The sequence below is a fragment of the Puma concolor genome, chromosome E3 (assembly GCF_028749965.1).
Source record: "Puma concolor isolate L17-30 chromosome E3, mPumCon1.1.hap2, whole genome shotgun sequence".
NCBI lineage: Eukaryota > Metazoa > Chordata > Mammalia > Carnivora > Felidae > Puma > Puma concolor.
In genome coordinates this window covers 24,812,558-24,830,792 of record NC_141682.1, presented here as the reverse complement: position 1 = coordinate 24,830,792, position 18,235 = coordinate 24,812,558, and the positions used below count along the sequence as shown (strand labels likewise).

At 43.4% G+C, this 18,235-nt stretch overlaps 1 long non-coding RNA gene across 1 annotated transcript; it reads right to left on the bottom strand.

Moving 5' to 3' along the window:
- Window positions 1-7,267: 7,267 nt before the first annotated feature.
- Window positions 7,268-16,907, bottom strand: LOC147573066 (uncharacterized). Its single transcript, XR_015245668.1, has 2 exons — window positions 16,670-16,907; window positions 7,268-8,334 (listed from the first exon to the last, which is right to left on the bottom strand). It is a non-coding gene; the product is annotated as an uncharacterized LOC147573066 (long non-coding RNA).
- Between the last annotated feature and the right edge of the window lie 1,328 nt (window positions 16,908-18,235).

Genomic DNA, 18,235 nt, shown 5'->3' with positions numbered 1-18,235 from the left:
ACTTTCTCCTTTCCATGACAACACTATCAAATAAACTCATAATATATAGTTTAAGAAAGTATAACATGTGATAAAAGCCCATTCCGGGAGCCACTGTGTTTTCAATGAGCACTTGGACAGGTGGCTTGCACAGGCCTTCAGACTCATCTGTGGACTCAAACACTCCTTTTCCACAAATATCCAGCAGTTGTAGGAGTAACTTGTGATTTATTTAACTTGCGCCCCTGCACATTTTCTGGCTTGGGTCTCTCATTTGAGTGTGTCCAGCTTATGTACAGGTGTAAACCAAGTGATTTGTAGAGACGAATTCTTTTGGTGACCAATAAGTAGTTATGCACTGTGAACTCTTCTCATGGGCTTGGGGTGCTGTTGTGCCTCACAACCGCTAGAGACTGTCACACATAGTAGGAAACCTCAGGAACATTCAGGAACGATGGTGAGGCTGGTTCAGATATTACCTGGACCCAGAATTTAGACTGTCTAGTTCTGTGGGATGGTAGAGTCTTGTTCCAGAATTAGGGTGTGATCCCAGGGTGTGAAAACTCACTATTTCCAGGAATGCTTTGGTTGCAAATGACAAACCCAGCGCAAAACCCAAAGAAAATGTACTGGCTGTCTTAATTGGGAAACCGCAATGACTAAACCCTTCCAGCTTCATGTATGGCTTACCTGCGTACTCAGATGCTGTCATTAGCTCTTTCTCTCCCCCACTCTGACTTATTTTCTCTGTATATTGATTTTCCTTTCCTTCACTGTTCACATGGTGGTAATGACAGCACCAGTGCCTCTGGGCTTCCATTGCTCTTGTACCAATGATTTCAACAAAAAAGATGGTGTCACTTTCTTGATAGTTCCAGCAGAAGTACTGGGGAGAGCCCCAGAGTTAATTTTTCTGCTCTACAAAGAACTTCTGCAAACTGAAAAGATTTGTAAAAATCTAATAAAGAAATAGGCAAAAGATAGGAGGAGGTAATTTCAGAAGAGGAAATGCAAATGGCCAATAAGCAAATTAAATTATGCTCATTCTTATGGGGGAAGGGAAAATGTAAATAAAAAGACAATAAGATCATGTTAGAAATTCATTAGTTTGGCCACAATGAGGTGATTTATAATCCATGGCTTCTGAGTATGTGGAGGAAATAAGGACTCTCATACTTTGCTAGTATGAATAATAATAATTATTATTATTTAGAGATGGCCTTTGACCATATTAATCTTTATTTATTTTTGAAAGCAAGAGAGAGTGTGAGCAGGGGAGAAACAGAGAGGGAGACACAGAATCTAAAGCAGGCTCCAGACTCTGAGCTGTCAGCACAGAGCCCCATGCGGGGCTCAAACTCATGAACCCTGAGATCATGACCTGAGCCACAGTCGGACGCTCAACCAACTGAGCCACCAGGTGCCCCTGAGCAACAATTATTTTAACCATTCAGAGTAACTTGTGATTTGTTCAACTTAGGCTACTGGTTAAACAAAAATCTGGAAGTAGCTACTAAAATTAAAAATATACATATTCTTTGCAGCCATTTCACTTTGGGCAGACAGAAATAAAAACACCAGATCAATAGAAAAGTGTTTATTGCAACATATTGGATATTTGCAAAAATCTGGAAACCATCCAAATGTACAAAAATAGGAAATTATTGAGTGAATTATATTATTTCATACTCTGGAGTTTTATGTAGCTGTCAGGAAAAAAACATGGAGATATACCTATAAGGTCTTGGGTGTTTTTTTTTTTTTTAACAAGTTTTGTTTATTTTTTAATGTTTTTTTATTATTATTTAGTTTTGAGAGACAGAGACAGGGTGTGAGCAGGGGAGGGGAAGAGACAGAGGGAGACACAGAACCCGAAGCAGGCTCCAGGCTCTGAGCTGTCAGCATAGAGTTTGACATGGGGTTTGAACTCAAGAATTGTGAGATCATGACCTGAACTGAAGTCGGACACTTAACTGACTGAACTACCCAGGTGCCCCTATTTATTTATTTATTTTAAAATATTTATTTATTTATTTTGAGAGAGAGAGAGAGCACAGTGGGAAGAACCAGAGAGAGAGAGAGAGAGAGAGAGAGAGAGAGAGAATCCCAAGCAGGTTCTGGGCTCTCAGCGCAGAGCCTGACACAGGACTGGACTCACGAACTCTCACAGTTCACATGATCTCGCATCATGACCCGAGCCGAAATCAGTATTCAGATGCTTAACCCGACTAAGCCACCCAGGTGCCCCTATCTATAAGGTCTTGTTATGTAAAGAAAGCAAATTTGTATAGGATGATCTCATTTTTGAAAAAAAAATCTATTCACATGATTTAAAAAAAATTTTTTTTAATGTTTTTATTTTATTTTTGAGACAGAGACAGAGCATGAGCAGGGGAGGGGCAGACAGAAAGGGAGACACAGAATCCGAAGCAGGCTCCAGGCTCCGCACTGTCAGCACAGAGCCCGACGCGGGGCTCGAACTCATGGACCGCGAGATCATGACCTGAGCCGAAGTCGGATGCTTAACTGACTGAGCCACCCAGGCGCCCCATGTGATTTTTTTATGGATGCATGTTTGTGTTAGCTCAGGAAGAACCCCTAAAGATACATACCAAATAGCTGACATTAGTTACTCTGAAGGGAGGGGTTCATGTGAGTATATGTTGCTATTGTAGTTTGAGAGAAAGATTGTCTAACATATGTTTTAAAAAGGACAAGGTGTTATCTATGTCCCTGAAACAAATTCTAACAGTAAGTGGGCTTTGGCATTTAAGAGATTTAAGAGGCATCTTAAATCTCTGGGTAGGTGTGACTGAGGTGTGGGGGGTGGGAATCTGCACGTCCTATCAAGGATCTCTTTCAGGGATAGCTGGTAAAAGCGCCTGTTGGCCAGTCTTAACTGTGATATTGGTGCTGCCATGCTGTGCTGCAAGGAGGTGGTATCATCCATTGACCTCGGTTATGCTGGACCTTCCATCTGAAGAATGGACACATTAGATGCATGTGGGGGTGGGCATCGCCCATTTCAGCAACTAGGATATCTTGCAGATGGCGAGAGGATGAGGTCAGGCCTTGGTTGTCAGGAGGTCTTTGCCTTCATTAGGTCTGAGTGGTTTCATTTGGCTGTGTGAGGCTCCTATTGTGGGTTAGTGTTATCTATAGACAGTATGTGGAGCCTAATATTGAAACTGCGTGATGGGCTAAAGGGCAGACGACTTTGGACTCTGCTTATTTTCCTTTTCATTGCATTGTTATCATTATTTCGACTTTTGGGACATAACTAGGGAGTTGATACTATTTTTCAGAGTTACCAGGCTTTATGTTGCATCACGATCGGTGCATCTGTCTGGTGAACGTTCATATATGGAGTGTTGGGTACTGTGGTAGGCATTTCAATGGCCTTGCTCTTGTACTTTGTGTTTTTCACATTTGTACTGAACAGCTATTACTATATGGAAATAAAGAAAAAAGAACAATTTCCCAAGTAATTATTGAGTCAAAAGAAAAATAAAATATATAATCAAAGACTACTTAGAGAATAATGAGAATGTGACTCATACATATGAAAACTTACAGGATATAGCCAAAGCCCTTAAATTGCTTTTTATTGTTGAAAATAAAAATGAATGAAGTTAGCTTTAAAATCAAGAAGTATGAAAATTAGCAAAAAAAATTTTCAGGAAGTAAAGAAAAATAAATCTTTTCAAGAATAAAGCAGAAACCCATGGATTCGAAAACAGAAAAGTTCAAGTTATAACAAATACATCCCAGAAGTGGCCTTTGGAAGAAAACCAATAGTACAGATAAACCTCTGGCATATTGACTAAAGGGAGGGAAAGCAAAACAAAATTATAAATGAGGAAGTCAAAAAGGTACATGGGAGATTAAAACCCAAGATATTCCTATGCACAAGTCTTTGTAAAGAAACGAAAAAAAGCCCAACGATGCTGATTTTTGTGCACTCTCAACTATAGAAATTGGCTCGTGCAAAAGTAATGTGTGAAGAGCAGAATAATCATACAAAAATTAAAAAGTTAAAGTGTTACTAAATGGTAGCTCTAAAGTAGCCTCCTTGAACAGAGATTTTTCTAATGTGTTCCCCCCCCCCACCATCTTCCAGTAGCAGATTTTTTCCTATACTTGACTAACGGTTCCAGATTATAGAAAAGCATGGAAAACTCCCTAATTCATTTTATGAGGATGGAACAACCCTGAAATCCAATCTTGAAGAATATAGTGGAGGGGCGGGGGGAGGGGGGGAGAACAGAAGACCAAGGCACTAGATGAAAGACTATAAATAAAATAATAGCAAACAGAATTCAATAATACATTAATAGAATCATTCACTATGACCAAGTAGGATTTAGCCCCAGAATGCAAAGACTTTTGTTTTTCAGATCAATTTCATTAAAAAAGAAATAAAAGAAAATCTCATAGATTAGTTGAGGCAACTTTTTTGCACCCCTCCTGGATTTCATTCTCTCCTCGTCTCTCTCCTTCCCTTCTTCCATCCCTCATCCTTTGCAAAAACAACTATTTTGAAGTTGGTATTTATTCTTCTAATCTATGTTTTGTTGTATCTCTACAATTTTTATGTGTCCATAAATATTTAGCTACATATTATTTTGTATGTCCTTAAAATTTCATAACTGGCTTTATTCTAAATGTGTCCCTCTGGAACTTGCTCTCCCCCACCCCCACCCCTTGGCATTATGTTCTCAAGATTTATCCATGTTGATACAAGTAGATCTAGTCGATTCATTATACAAATGCACTATATTTTATTTCTCTTTTTTTTTTTTTTTTACACATAGGCATTTAGTTTGTTTCCCTTATTTTGGTGGCTGATAAAAGTGCTACCACAAACATGGCACATGTTTCCCCAGGTTATAGCAGTTTCCTCTCCTGACAGCAGGGTGTGAGAGTTCTGTCTTCTACAGCCTTGCTAAGTCTTATGTGGGATAGGCTTCTTGCTTGCTTGCTTGCTTGCTTTTTCTTTCTTTCATGTTTGTTTGTTTGTTTGTTTTGAGAGAGAGGGAGAGTGCATGTGCGAGCATGCATGCAAGCAAGGGGGGAGGGGCAGAGAGACAGAGAGAGAGAGAGAGAGAGAGAGACTGAGAGACTGAGAATCCCAAGCAGGCTCCACATTATCATCGCAGAGCCTGATTCAGGGCTGGATCTCACAAACCGCGAGATCATGACCTGAGCCGAAGCCAAGAGTCGGATGGATGCTCAACTGATTGAGCCACCCATTTATTTCTTTTTAATTTGTGTCTCCCTGATTACTGGCAGGGTGGAGATGTTTCCAGTGTTCATTGATCAAGAGTGTTCCTTTTTCTCTGAATTGTCTGTTTATATCCTTTCTAATTTACACTAGATTTAAAAAATCCTCCTTATTGATTTGTAAGATTTCTTTTTATATTCTGAATGTTGATCCAGGACTATTTGATAACAAGGAATCTATTAGTATATTACATCGCAGCATGAGGTTAAAAAAATGCGCCATATAAGGGGCACCTGGGTGGCTCAGTCAGTTAAGCTTCCAACTTTGGCTCAGATCATGATCTCATGGTCCATGAATTCGAGCCTGTGTCAGGCTCTGTGCTGAAAGCTCAGAGCCTGGAACCTGCTTCAGGCTCTGTGTCTCCCTCTTTCTCTGCCCCTCCCCTGCTTGCACTCTGTCTCTCTCTCTCTCTCTCTCTCTCTCTCTCTCAAAAATAAACATAAAAAAAAAATTAAAGAACATGGTTGGATCTTAGGCAAACATTTATTTATTTATTTAAAAAAAAAATTTTTTTTTTTTCAACGTTTATTTATTTTTGGGACAGAGAGAGACAGAGCATGAACGGGGGAGGGGCAGAGAGAGAGGGAGACACAGAATCAGAAACAGGCTCCAGGCTCTGAGCCATCAGCCCAGAGCCTGACGGGGCTCCAACTCCCGGACCGCGAGATCGTGACCTGGCTGAAGTCGGACGCTTAACCGACTGCGCCACCCAGGCGCCCCAGGCAAACATTTAAAAATCAATAGCCAATAAGAAGACTATTATTAAAGTCTTATTCACAGTATCAACAAAAAATAAAATAACCAGGCTGTAAGAGGAAATGTGCATGAAGAAGACTATAAAAATTTACAGAGCAATGCTGATGGCTTAGATAAAGAAATGTATCAGTCACCTGAATAGGAGCCTAAAGAGTTTAGGGATTTAAATTCTTCCAAAATTAGCTTACAGATTAACACATGGAATTTACACTGTTTACTACCTTAAAAAAGTAATTCTGTGGTCCAGTGAGGACAGCATGGGAAGGGACTTGAAACACCAGATATAATAACATATTACAAAGCTCTAATGACTAAAACAGAATGGTATGACTCAACAATTCAGAACCGCTTAAGTGGAAGAGCTACTTAACAGTCAGCACAGGTGGTAAGTGGAAGACAAATGAAGTCAAGATAATCTTTTAAAAATCAAAGAGGATTGGAAGCTGGAGTAAAGGAACCAGGTAGGGCAGGTAAGGCTGGGCTGGGCTGTGGGTCTAGCTGTCGGCCAGTGAGAGAAACAACAGGGCCAGGCCCTGACCCATCTTCCCTTTGCATCTATTCCTGCTGGCTTCGGGGCAGGGCTACAGGATGGTCGGAAGCACCCTCGCCATTCCATCCTCATTCCCCCTCCCCCTGGCTGCTTAGATGATCTACGATGGCCCTCCCAACCCCCAATGGAAAGGCTTCATGTAACAGATAATGCTTGGGGTGTTTCAAAGAACTCCTACAGGTCAGGGCTTTATGGTTGGCTAGAAAAGTAAACTGTCTCATAAATAACATTCATGCCTTTCAAAAAACCATTCCTGGAGCAGGTCATCCCCCAGTGAGTACTCTGGCTCACTCTCTCAGGTGTAGAACTGGTCTTGGAGGCACAAGGCACCAGAATCCTGCTTGTGGTAATTTAGCCTTCACCCCACCTTCTTCTCAGTACAGAGCATGCAAAGAGGAAGGTTGCCCGGGGTCTTGCCAGGTTAAGTATGAGAGTAGGAGGCATCTGGGTGTCTTATTCAGCGCTCTGGAATAGGCTCTGACTTGTGGAAGTGGCATGAAGGAGTAGGAGAATGCATTAGGAAGTAACACTCCGGTGTGATGTATGATCTAGAACAGGAATTGGCAGACTTTTTCTGTAAAGGGCCGGATAGTAAATATTTTAGGCTCTGTGGGCCATATGGTCTCCGTTGCAACCACTCAGCTCTGTCCTTGGTTGTGAAAGCAGTCATAGGCAGTAGGTGAACAAATGGGCGTGAGTATGTTCCAATAAAACTTTATTTACAAAAACAAGTGGTAGCTGGGGTTTTGCCCTCAGGCCATTGTTTGCAGATCCACAGTTCAGATTTTGATTTTGTATTAGACCCATCTCTGCTGCTTCCTTGTATGACACTGGTAAATTATTTTACTTCTTGAGATTCACTTTCTTCATATCTAACAATGGGGGTCATAAGTCTATAGGATTATTGTACATGTAAGTGAAGTGGGAGCTTTGTTGTGTTCTGTTTTTAGCATCATCACTGTGATTGTTGTTTCTTGTGAGGAACAGAGGAGACTCCTGAAGGTCACCCCAGGACAAGCACAATCCCCCATCCTAGCTTAAAAAAAATCAGAACAGTGATTCTACTTAACGCTTCTGTCAGCAGGCACGAGTCTTGAACATTTCCAAGATGCTGTAACATCTGTTGGCAGGTCTTTGGATATACTTCACATCAAATCTGAATTCCTGAAGGACCCATGCTCATTTTTGTAACTTCAAATTGGAAGTTGAACTAGAGGTTTTCACGGAAATCAGACAGGTCAGGACATTATGGTTGTTTAGGAGAATAAGTCACTGTCTCCATAAATAACATCTCACTTCTCAAGGGTCCGCAGTGTGGCCAGGCCATCCTTCTGCACTTTGGCTAAATTTCTTTCTCACTCGGCAGTCATTTGTTGCTGGACATTTGGGAAGGAACATACATTTTCCTTCTCCTCTCTGCTCTACTGGAACATACCCAAGTCCCTGCTCTGGGACTTCTGTGGCGATGCCAATTTTGTCACTGTCAGGAGCCAACGTGTGGTCTCTGAAAAGCTGGCTGTTATTTGATGGAAGGGCCTCTGGCATTAAGATGTCCAAATTATTTTATCTGATTTGTTTCAGAGGCAATACATCAGTGTCTGAGCTCTGTCTTGCAGCCTTCTCCTATCTGCATCCCCACTGCCCTGATGGGGACCATCATTGTGTCACTCGTGGTGGCCGGACTGGGTTCCTGTCTCTGTGCCTCTCCTCTCATTGGTCCTTGTGCAGCCCTGCATCCATTTCTCCATGCAGCAGCCACAGCGAGCTTGGGAAAATGCAAATTAGATTACAATAAAAAATTTTAATGGCTTCCCACCAATTTTAGAAGAAAATCCAAACTTCTTACCATGGTTTCTAAGGCCTCACATGATCTGGCCCCTGTTTGCCTGTCACCTTGGCATAGGGGTTGGCCCACTAGGTACCAGCCACACTGATGGCCTCATACTTCTCACTAATGCTACAAGGCCCCCACGTTGGAACTGTATACAACTGTTTCCTCTGTGACAATGCTTGTATTCATTTCCTCTGCCTTCTGTAACAAATGACCAGACTTAGTGACCTAAAATAACACACATTTCTTATCTAAAAGTTTTGGAGCTCACAAGTTCCAGACAGGTCTCAGGGGATTAAAATCAAGGTGTATTACTTCGGAGACTCTAAGGAGAGAATCCGTTTCTTTGCTTCTGCCAGAAGTAGAGGCTGTCTGGATTCCTTGGCTCCTGGCCACGTCAGACCTCTGATTTCCTTGGCACACCTTTGATTCTCTTGCCTCCACTTTTCCCTCATGAGGACCCTTCTGGTCAGGGTGGACCCCGTGGAATAATCCAGGATAATCTCCCCACCTTACAGTTCTGAACTCGGTCTTGTCTGTAAGGCGCCTTCTGCCAACATAAGGTAACAGTCATAGACTCCAGGGATCAGAACATGGACATCTTTGGTGGGCAGTGGTATTCTGCCAACAGCAGTGTTCTTCCCCATGTAGCTGGCTCTCTAGTCCTGAATCTGATGGACGTCCTCAGAGAGGCCTTTCTACCAATCCCATCTACATAGGCTTCCCCTGATCCTTCCTCTCGTAACACCACGTGACTTTCCCTTATTGGAAATTCCTCAATGAATAGGCCCCATTATTAAACCTCTTTGGGTTGTACACTCTCTTCCCTGAAGCTGAAGGTGTCCTTACTCTATAGACCTTAACAGCCTGCGTCTCCTCCGTGCAAGATCTCTATCCAGATGGGCCCCCTTCTTCCCACCCCCAGGCTTGGTCCTGCCCTGGCCTGGCCTGAGCTGAAATCCGGGAGAAGGAGCAGGTAGAGATGATCTTGGCTTACCCTCAAGACAGTCTTGCCAGCAGACTTCCATGTCCAGTTTGGTTGGGATGCCAGAGGCACAGCCTCTTGACTCCTTTTGCAGGGCACTGGGTCATGGGGCGAAGATTGGAAAGGGGGGGGGGTTTAGTGCTCTCTCTTTATAGACAGGGCGCTCTTGCCAGCTTAGAGAGTTACTGGCAGGACCTATCCTCGTCTGAACCAGCAAATGGTCTGGCTGGAGTGCTTTCATGCACCAAAATTTATGGTATTAATCACAGCTCAGCGAGAAACTTTTCCAGCAGCAGGCTCTCTGTTTTAGGCTGTGCTCCCCAGAAGCAGCCCCTGTGATGCAGATTGTGTAGAGTCATTTATTAGGACTTCTCAGGGGATGCGGGTAGAGAAGTAGAGACATGGGGTGGGGACTGGAAGAGGCAAGAAGAGTGTGATATCATCAAGCAAGGTCCCATGGAAGGTCCGCATGGCTCAGTCCCACAGGGGAGCTCCAGTGGGTATACAGGTCACACCTCACAAAGACAAGAGCTGGTGAGTTTATACACCTGTACCTGTCACTAATTGGTTAAGGGCTAAAGGGATTTCTCTAAAGGGAATGGGAATTCCTAGATACTTCGTGCTGTTGGCATACTCAGGCAAAGTGAGAGCAGTCCTCTGACAGATCATATGGGTGCTGGCTGAGCTGCACACCTGTGCACACCTGTGCTTGTGTGCCAACAGCAGTGACAGATCTGAGTGTATTTGCAGAGCCCCGGAAGCCCAGCTATGTTCTCCTACTCTTAACTGGACTCATCAATTCACTAAACACATACTCATTCATCTTCAAATCTATGCCAGGCTCTGGGGATGCAGGTGACAAAGGACATGGGCCTAGCCCTCATGAAGTTCAAAGCTGAGTAGGAAAGACAGACTTAATGTTTAAAAATGCCTACAAAATGCCTACAAAAATGAGAAATTACAATTGTGTTCAGTGTTGTGGATGAGAAGGACGAGCTACCACCAGAGCAGACCTGATGTGGTGGACAGGTGGGCATGGAAAGCTTTTCACAACAAGTGATGCCGAGCCAAGAGCTGAAGGATGAGTATAGCTGAACCTGGCTAAAAAGGGAGGAAAGAACGTTGTAAGCCAAGGGAGCATGTGCAAGGGTCCTGAGGCAGGAATCACCAGGAGGAACTGAAAGAAGGCTGGTGTGTCTGGAGTTCCAAGAGTAGGGGGAGTGGTAAGAGACCAGCCTATGGCTTGTTGAGGAATGATTTTTTTTTCCTGCTTGCCACCTCATTTCTTTCTGATCTTGTCCAGTGTCTTTCACACCCAGATCTGTTGGCCATTCTATAGTATGTTCTCTGGAAGCCAAAGGGAAATGGGGACATAGAGAAGATGTTAGGTGGGAGAGTCTATTTTCAACTGTTCATATTTTCCCCACTGAAACTTATAGCTGAAATTAATACATAAATTTATAGCTGCAAGTCAGTTGTGATAAATAATCCCAGAAGTGTTCCGATTATTTACATTTTTATGGAATCTTGCCTGAGCAAACCCAGAGAGCTCACTAGGCACTTGAAGAATTATGTCTTGTTCAAAACCAATTTAATAGCAATGGCAAATAAAGCCATCTGTGGGAACTTGTAGAGTAGTAATTCTCTGCCAGATGAGCAATATACAAAAAGCACCAAATGAAGCTCAGCACACCGAGCTCAAAGAAGAGTAACAACCACAACTTAACTGAACCGTCCGAGGACAGCAGGCCTCCGAGTATCTCTTGCTTACATGTCATCCAGATGAGCATTCTGGTCATGTAGCGATGTGAGCAGAGTCCCTCATGCTAGCCCCGTACACAGCGGTGTGGGCTGGAGGCAGTTCGCACAACAGGGAAGAAAGTTCGCTTAGCGGAGGGGTCAGCAGCATGGGTTTGGGGTCAAAGAGTTGAGGTTTGCATCTGGGTTTTGTCACTTACTAGCTGTGTGACATCAGGCACATCATTATTTCTCACTGTCCTAATGCATAAAATGGGACAATACGTGTTTGTGTTTTTCTCTCTAAACCCAGCTAACAGCATTGGTTTTCTGTTCCTTCTTTCTTTTCTTTCATAGTTTATTGCTTATTTTTAAAAGCTTTACTGAGGCACAATTTATATGCATTGAAATTCACCCATTTTAAATGTACAGTTCAATGAGTTTTAGTTTTAATTTATATAATTGTGCAATTACCTCCTCAACCCAGTTTTAGAATACTTCCATCACTCCCCAGAGTTTCCTCATTCCCATTTGTGGTTGATGCCTTCCCCCACCTCCAGCTGTAGGCGACCACCAATGTGTTTCCATCTCTACACTCTTTTCTTGAAACCTCCTGTCACCCGAATCACATAACACGTAGTCTTCTATGGCCGGCTTCTTTCACTTAGCATAGTGTTCCTGAGATCTGTCCCTGTTGTTGCACGCATCCAGTTTGTTCCCTTTTAATGCCTATTTTACGCATTTACCAGTTGACGGATACTCGGGTTGTACAGTTTTGGGCTGTTACACTTGCATAGACGTCTTTGTGTGGACACATACTTTTATTTCTCTTAACTAGGTATCTAGGAGAGAAATTGCTGGGTTGTATGCTAAAGTAATTTTTTTTTTTTTTTTTTTAAATTTTTTTTTTTTAACGTTTATTTATTTTTTTGGGACAGAGAGAGACAGAGCATGAACGGGGGAGGGGCAGAGAGAGAGGGAGACACAGAATCGGAAACAGGCTCCAGTCTCTGAGCCATCAGCCCAGAGCCCGACGCGGGGCTCGAACTCACGGACCGCGAGATCGTGACCTGGCTGAAGTCGGACGCTTAACCGACTGCGCCACCCAGGCGCCCCTAAAGTAATTTTTTAAGAAACCGCCAAATCATTTTCCAAAATGGCCATACCATTTTATATTCTCACCATCAGTATGAGTTACCATCAATATGCATTTACTCTCCATCCTCACAAACATTTGATTTGTCCATCGTTTTTATTTAGCCCCTCTAAGTATGTTGTGGCATCTCACTAAGGTCTTCATTTGCATTTCTGTGACGGCCAACGGTGTGTGCACCTTGTCATACACTTAATACCCATTCATATATCTTCTTTGGAGAAGTGTTCATTCACATCTTTTGCCCATTAAAAAAATTGGGTTGTTTGTCTGCATATTATGCAGTTGTAACCATTCGTTATTTTGGATACAGGTCCTTTATCAGGTATGTGTTTGGCAAATGTTTTCTTTCAGTCTGTGGCTTGTCTTTTTCATTTTACTTCGTGCTATATATATATATTTTAAGTTTATTTATTTATCTTCAGAGAGACAGAGCAAGTGGGGTGGGAGCAGAGAGCGAGCGAGCAAGAGGACCACATGCAGGCTCCACGCTGTGAGTGCAGAGCCTGATGCCAGGCTCCATCTAACAAACCGTGAGATCATGGCCTGAGCTGGAATCAAGAGTCAGATGCTCAACTGATTGAGCCACCAGGCACCCCAACTTAGTGCTATCTTATAAAGAGCAGAAGTTTGGGGCGCCTGGGTGGCGCAGTCGGTTAAGCGTCCGACTTCAGCCAGGTCACGATCTCGCGGTCCGTGAGTTCGAGCCCCGCGTCAGGCTCTGGGCTGATGGCTCAGAGCCTGGAGCTTGTTTCTGATTCTGTGTCTCCCTCTCTCTCTGCCCCTCCCCCGTTGATGCTCTGTCTCTCTCTGTCCCAAAAATAAAAATAAACGTTGAAAAAAAAAAAAAAAAAATTAAAGAGCAGAAGTTTTAGGGGTGCCTGGTTGGCTCAGTCGCTTGAGTGTCTGACTCTTGATTTTGACTCAGGTCATGGTCCCAGGATTGTGGGATCGAGCCCCATATCAGGTTCCATGCTGAGCATGGAGTCTGCTTGGGATTCTCTCTCTCTTTGTCTCTGCCTTCCCTCCCCCACTCGCACACCCTCTCTCTCTAAAACAATAAAAAAAAAAAAACCTGAAAGTTTTAAATTTTGATGAAGCCCAATTTGTTAACCTTTTCTTTTATGGATTGTTCTTTTAATGTCAATACTAAGAAATGTTTGCTTAGACCAAGGTCACAAAAGTTTTCTGTTATGTTTTCTTCTAGAAGTTTTAGTTCTTACATTTGGATTATGGTCCACTTCCAGTTAATTTTTTTGCATGTGGTGTGAGTTAAGGGTCTAAATTCATTTTTTAACATAAGGATAGCCGATTGTTTTCACACCATTTGTTGGGAGATTACCCTTTTCTCATTGAACTGCCTTGGCCTCCTGTTGAAAATCATTTGACTATTTATGTGTGAGTTAAATTCTAGATTCTCTTACTTTACTTTTGAAGAATCACTTTTCTCCCCCTTGATGCATGCTCATGGGATAGTAATTGGAGACCCCATCCTATCCTAGATGTGGAGTGGGCACAGGAACGAAGCTGGTGTATTCTGATGCTTTCTACCTAGGATTTGAATTTTGGGCAGATCAGGGGACAGATAATGGAAGAAATTTGATTTAATGACAAAGGTGATTTCCTAATCAAACTCATGTCTCAATTACAACAGCTAACACCCACAGACCACTTACTAAGTGCTCAGCACTGTAGTAAATACTTTAATTATATACACTTATTTAATACAGTAAAACCATCAGACATGCTCTTATTATCCCCATTTTACAGATGGGAAAGCCAAGGCATGCATAGCCCAAGTAATTTGTGCATCTTAAAGCTAGTAAGTATCAAGAACAGGATTTGAACCCAGGGAGCCTGGTTCTAGAACCCATGCTTTTATTTAATTTTTAAAAAAATGTTTATTTTTGAGAGAGAGAGAGAGAGAGAGAGAGAGAGAGATATGAAGACACAGAATCTGAAGCAGGCTCCAGGCTCTGAGCTGTCAGCACAGAGCCCACGTGGGGCTCGAACTCATGAACTGTGAGATTGGATGCTTAACCAACTGAGCCACCCAGGTGCCCCAGAATCCATGCTTTTAAATATCGGACTATTCTATCTTTGTTGTTCTTTCTTTCTTTCTTTCTTTCTTTCTTTCTTTCTTTCTTTCTTTCTTTCTGTCTGTCTGTCTGTCTTTCCTTCTTTCTTTCTTTCCTTCTTTCTTCATTCATTCATTCATTCATTCATTCATTCATTCATTCATTTTTAGTAATCTCTACACCCAGTATGGGGCTTGAGATCCACTCCCAGATCAAGTGTTGCATACTCTTCCAACTGAGCCAGCCAGGCGCCTGGTGCTGCTGCTGCTGCTGCTGCTGCTGCTGCTGCTGCTGCTGCTGCTTCTTCTTCTTCTTCTTCTTTTTTTTTTTTTGCTTCTGGAAGTGCCTTGGTTCTTGTCTGCTCCCAGGCTTGGCTATAGTCTAGAGGCTACTATAGATGACACGGCCTCCCATTTCCATACAGTAATTTCCCAGTGGCTTAAATCACCTACAGTCACTTTGTTTCTTGCAACTAAAGTATGCCGACAAGCCCAATTCACAGAGTTATTGTGAGGAATAAAGGAAGATCATGCATGTCAACCACTAAGCACAGTACCTAGTGCATAGCACATCAATAGATGTTAGAGATGGTGATGATGATGGCGGTGGTGGTGGAGAGACATGAGGTCAGGTGATAGCAGTATAATACAACAGCTCTATGTGCCAGGTATGGTAGTGGCACAGAGAAGGAAGTATCCAACTCTGCCCGGGAAGTTCCATGAAAGCTACAGAAGAAATACTAAGGCTGGGTCTTGCAGGATGCATCTAGGAAGCATGAGGAGGAGGAGTAGATGAGAGGTGGAAATGGTCCGTAGAAAGCCCTGGCATGTTTTGAGAAGTGTGAAATTTGTTATGGTTGAATTGAAGGTGGAACTGGATGGGTGACAGAAGATGAACTTGGAGAGGTATTTTGGAGGGCCCTGTAGATCTTGCCAAGGATGTCTGACTTTATCCTGAATGAGGCATGGAGTCCCTGAAGGAGAATGTGTCCTGGTGTAACACTTGTCAGACGAGCATTTAAAAACCAGTTGAGATTTCCAGCACAAGATGGGGTCTTCTCCAGCGGTGTATTAGTGCACCAGGGCCGTGTCACAAAACACCACAGGCTGGGTGGCCACACAACAGAAATTTAACCTCTCACACTTCTGGGGTCTGGAAGCCCAAGATCAAGTACTGGCAGGTTTGGTTTCTCCTGAGGTCTCTCTTCTTGACTTAGAGATGGTTGTCTAACACAGCAACAAGCTGTGTCCTCACATGGCCTTTATCTCTGTGTGAGGGCATCGCTGGTGTCTCCTTCTTCGAAGAACACCAGTCATACTGCATTAAGGCCCCACCCTTGTGACTTCATTTAATCTTAGTTACCCCTTTAAAGGCCTTATCTCCAAATACAGTCACACTGAGGGTTTAGGCTTCAACACATGAACTTGGGCGGGGTGGGGGATGACACAATTCAGCCCATATAACTAGCATTTTATGAAATATGTATTATCTCCTGAGCCCTGTGCTAAATAACTTCCATGTAGTCTTTCATTTCATCCCCATACCAGCTTTGTAACCTTGGACAATTAAGTTAACCTCTCTGTGCCTCAGTGTCCTCATCTGCAAAATGAAGATGATAATAGTCTCTGCCTTATGGTGTTGTTATAAGTATCACCTGAATTAATATATATAAAGCTGGGTGTTTGTTAAATATATAAATAAGCCCTTTGTAGGATGAGGGCAGAATTCATCTCCTCCTTTTACAGACCAGAAGCCTGAGACCCAGAAGGAGTAAGCACCTTGCCCACAGTCAGATGGCAGAAACACTTGAATTCAGAGCTGTCATAACCACAACCCTATCATCTCAGATCTCTGAGATGGGCTTAGGGGGTCCTAGACTTGTGGTGGATTCTGCTGTTGCTCAAGGAAAAGAGCCTGACCAAACTTCTATTTGGAGCACAGGGCTTTTCAAAAAGCATTCACTGGCCACTAGACTGGCACCGGGACTGGCACTCTGATCTGCCCAATCTGCTGCCTCAGATGACCAGCATCAGGGAATTTTTTAGGTGACAAGTTGGGAATAGATTTGGAGAAGGAGCAGAAATTCTGGTGGGCTGAAGCACAGGGTGCTTGGTGGCTGGTGGTGTCCTGAGCCGGAGTTTGTTGAGATTTGTACCTCCTGTCTGCTCTTTGGGTTGTAAGCCACAGGGAAACATTGAATTGTTTAAGCAGGATCACTTCATCAGTATGAATTCACAAAAATGGATACTGGCCAATTTAGGCAAATGAAAAATAAAACAAAACAATTAAAATTGAAACAAATGTCAATACTCATACCTTTAGAAAGAGCTGCTCCAAAGATCTAGGCAACAGGAACTGACAAAACTCTTCAAGGCACTTTTACAATTTTTTCTTCTCTGCAGGATCCCCTTTGGGCTCGTTCCGGGGAGAGGGAATCTGATTGGCCTAGCCTGGGTCACATGACCAGCATCTGGGCGGGCAGACCCTCTTGACTGACAGAGCCACCAAACGGTCGCCGATGCGGGAGGGGGTTCCTCAAGTAAAAGTGGGTGCTGTTACCTGAAGATGGAGAGTTGTTAAAAACATAAGAGAGGATGCAAGCAGACTTCTAACTGAGAGAGCAGACCTGAGAACCAAACCAGAAAAGGGTGCTCTTGCTCATTTTTCACAGCCAACTCAGCAGTTCAAGTGCAGTACCGCTTGAAAACCTGCCCCCTGCCTAATTTTAGCTTGTGACTCTAGGGATAAATGTAGGTCTTTTTCAATAGTTAAAATCTAATGGTGGACAACTGGAGACATTTCTGCCCATATAGAAACAGAGTGTGTTTTATGAAGAAATTTATTTACTAGTTTTTTGAGTAGATAATGCTTGAGTGGTATCTTCCGCTGGTTGAAAAATCAAAATGATACAAAAGGTGTACACCTGAAAGTCTCCTCCCTCTCCCAGGCGTACAGATAAGCACTTATTAGTTTCTTGGGTGCCCTTCTGGTGTTTCTGTAAGATTCTGTTACAAGTATAGGTGAAGATGTATAGGAAGGACTTGTCCTGGGTTTCCTTTCTGGAAGGTGTTGGACTCCGCCCTTCTCCACCCCAGGAGGCTCAGTGGAATCCTCTAGCTCATTGGGACTGGGGAACTTAGGAGTTGAGGCCAGTTTTCACATTCCTCCAGGTTCTAGCCAGAAGGGCCAATCCTGTTGGCCACTTGTTTTGTAAATAAAGTTTTAACTGGAACACAGCCACACCCATTTGTTTACCTGTGGTCTGTGGCTGCTTTTCCTTCGAAACAGCAGAGCTGGGTAACAGAGACTTTCAGAGCCTGACACGCTTTCTATCTGTCCCTTTGCGGAAGACCTTTGTGAGGCCTGCTGTAGGAGCTTCCCAGGATTAGAGAAGCCTTGATGGCCCCAAGTGAGGAGGCTATGACTTCAGAGAAGGAGCAGTTTGGACAAGAAGTCTGAGAGTCATCCTTGTCCCCTCCTTTGCCTCAGCCTACCCCCACCTCACATTAGTTCAGTACCAGTGCCTGTTGGTTTTTGCTCCAAAGTATTCCTGGATTCTGTCCATGTCTCTCCCTCTCTGGCAGCATCCTGGCTTCATCTTCCACCCAGACCACCACTGTCCCCCACCAACCCCCCGAGTCTCTCTCCTGCTTCCATCCATTCTTCACAGAGAAGCCAAAGAGGGTCTTTGCTAAGTGTAGATCTGGTCAGGTTGGCTCACCCTCCTGCTTAAAACCCTTTAGTGGCTTCCTATTGTTCTTAGAATTGGGGCTCAAATCCACAGTCTGGCCCCTGCCGGCCTGTCCAGAGCCCTCTCAGGCCATGCTCCCCACTCTCTGCACTCTGGCCACACAGCTGGTGTTGGGCTCCCTCCAAAACAGG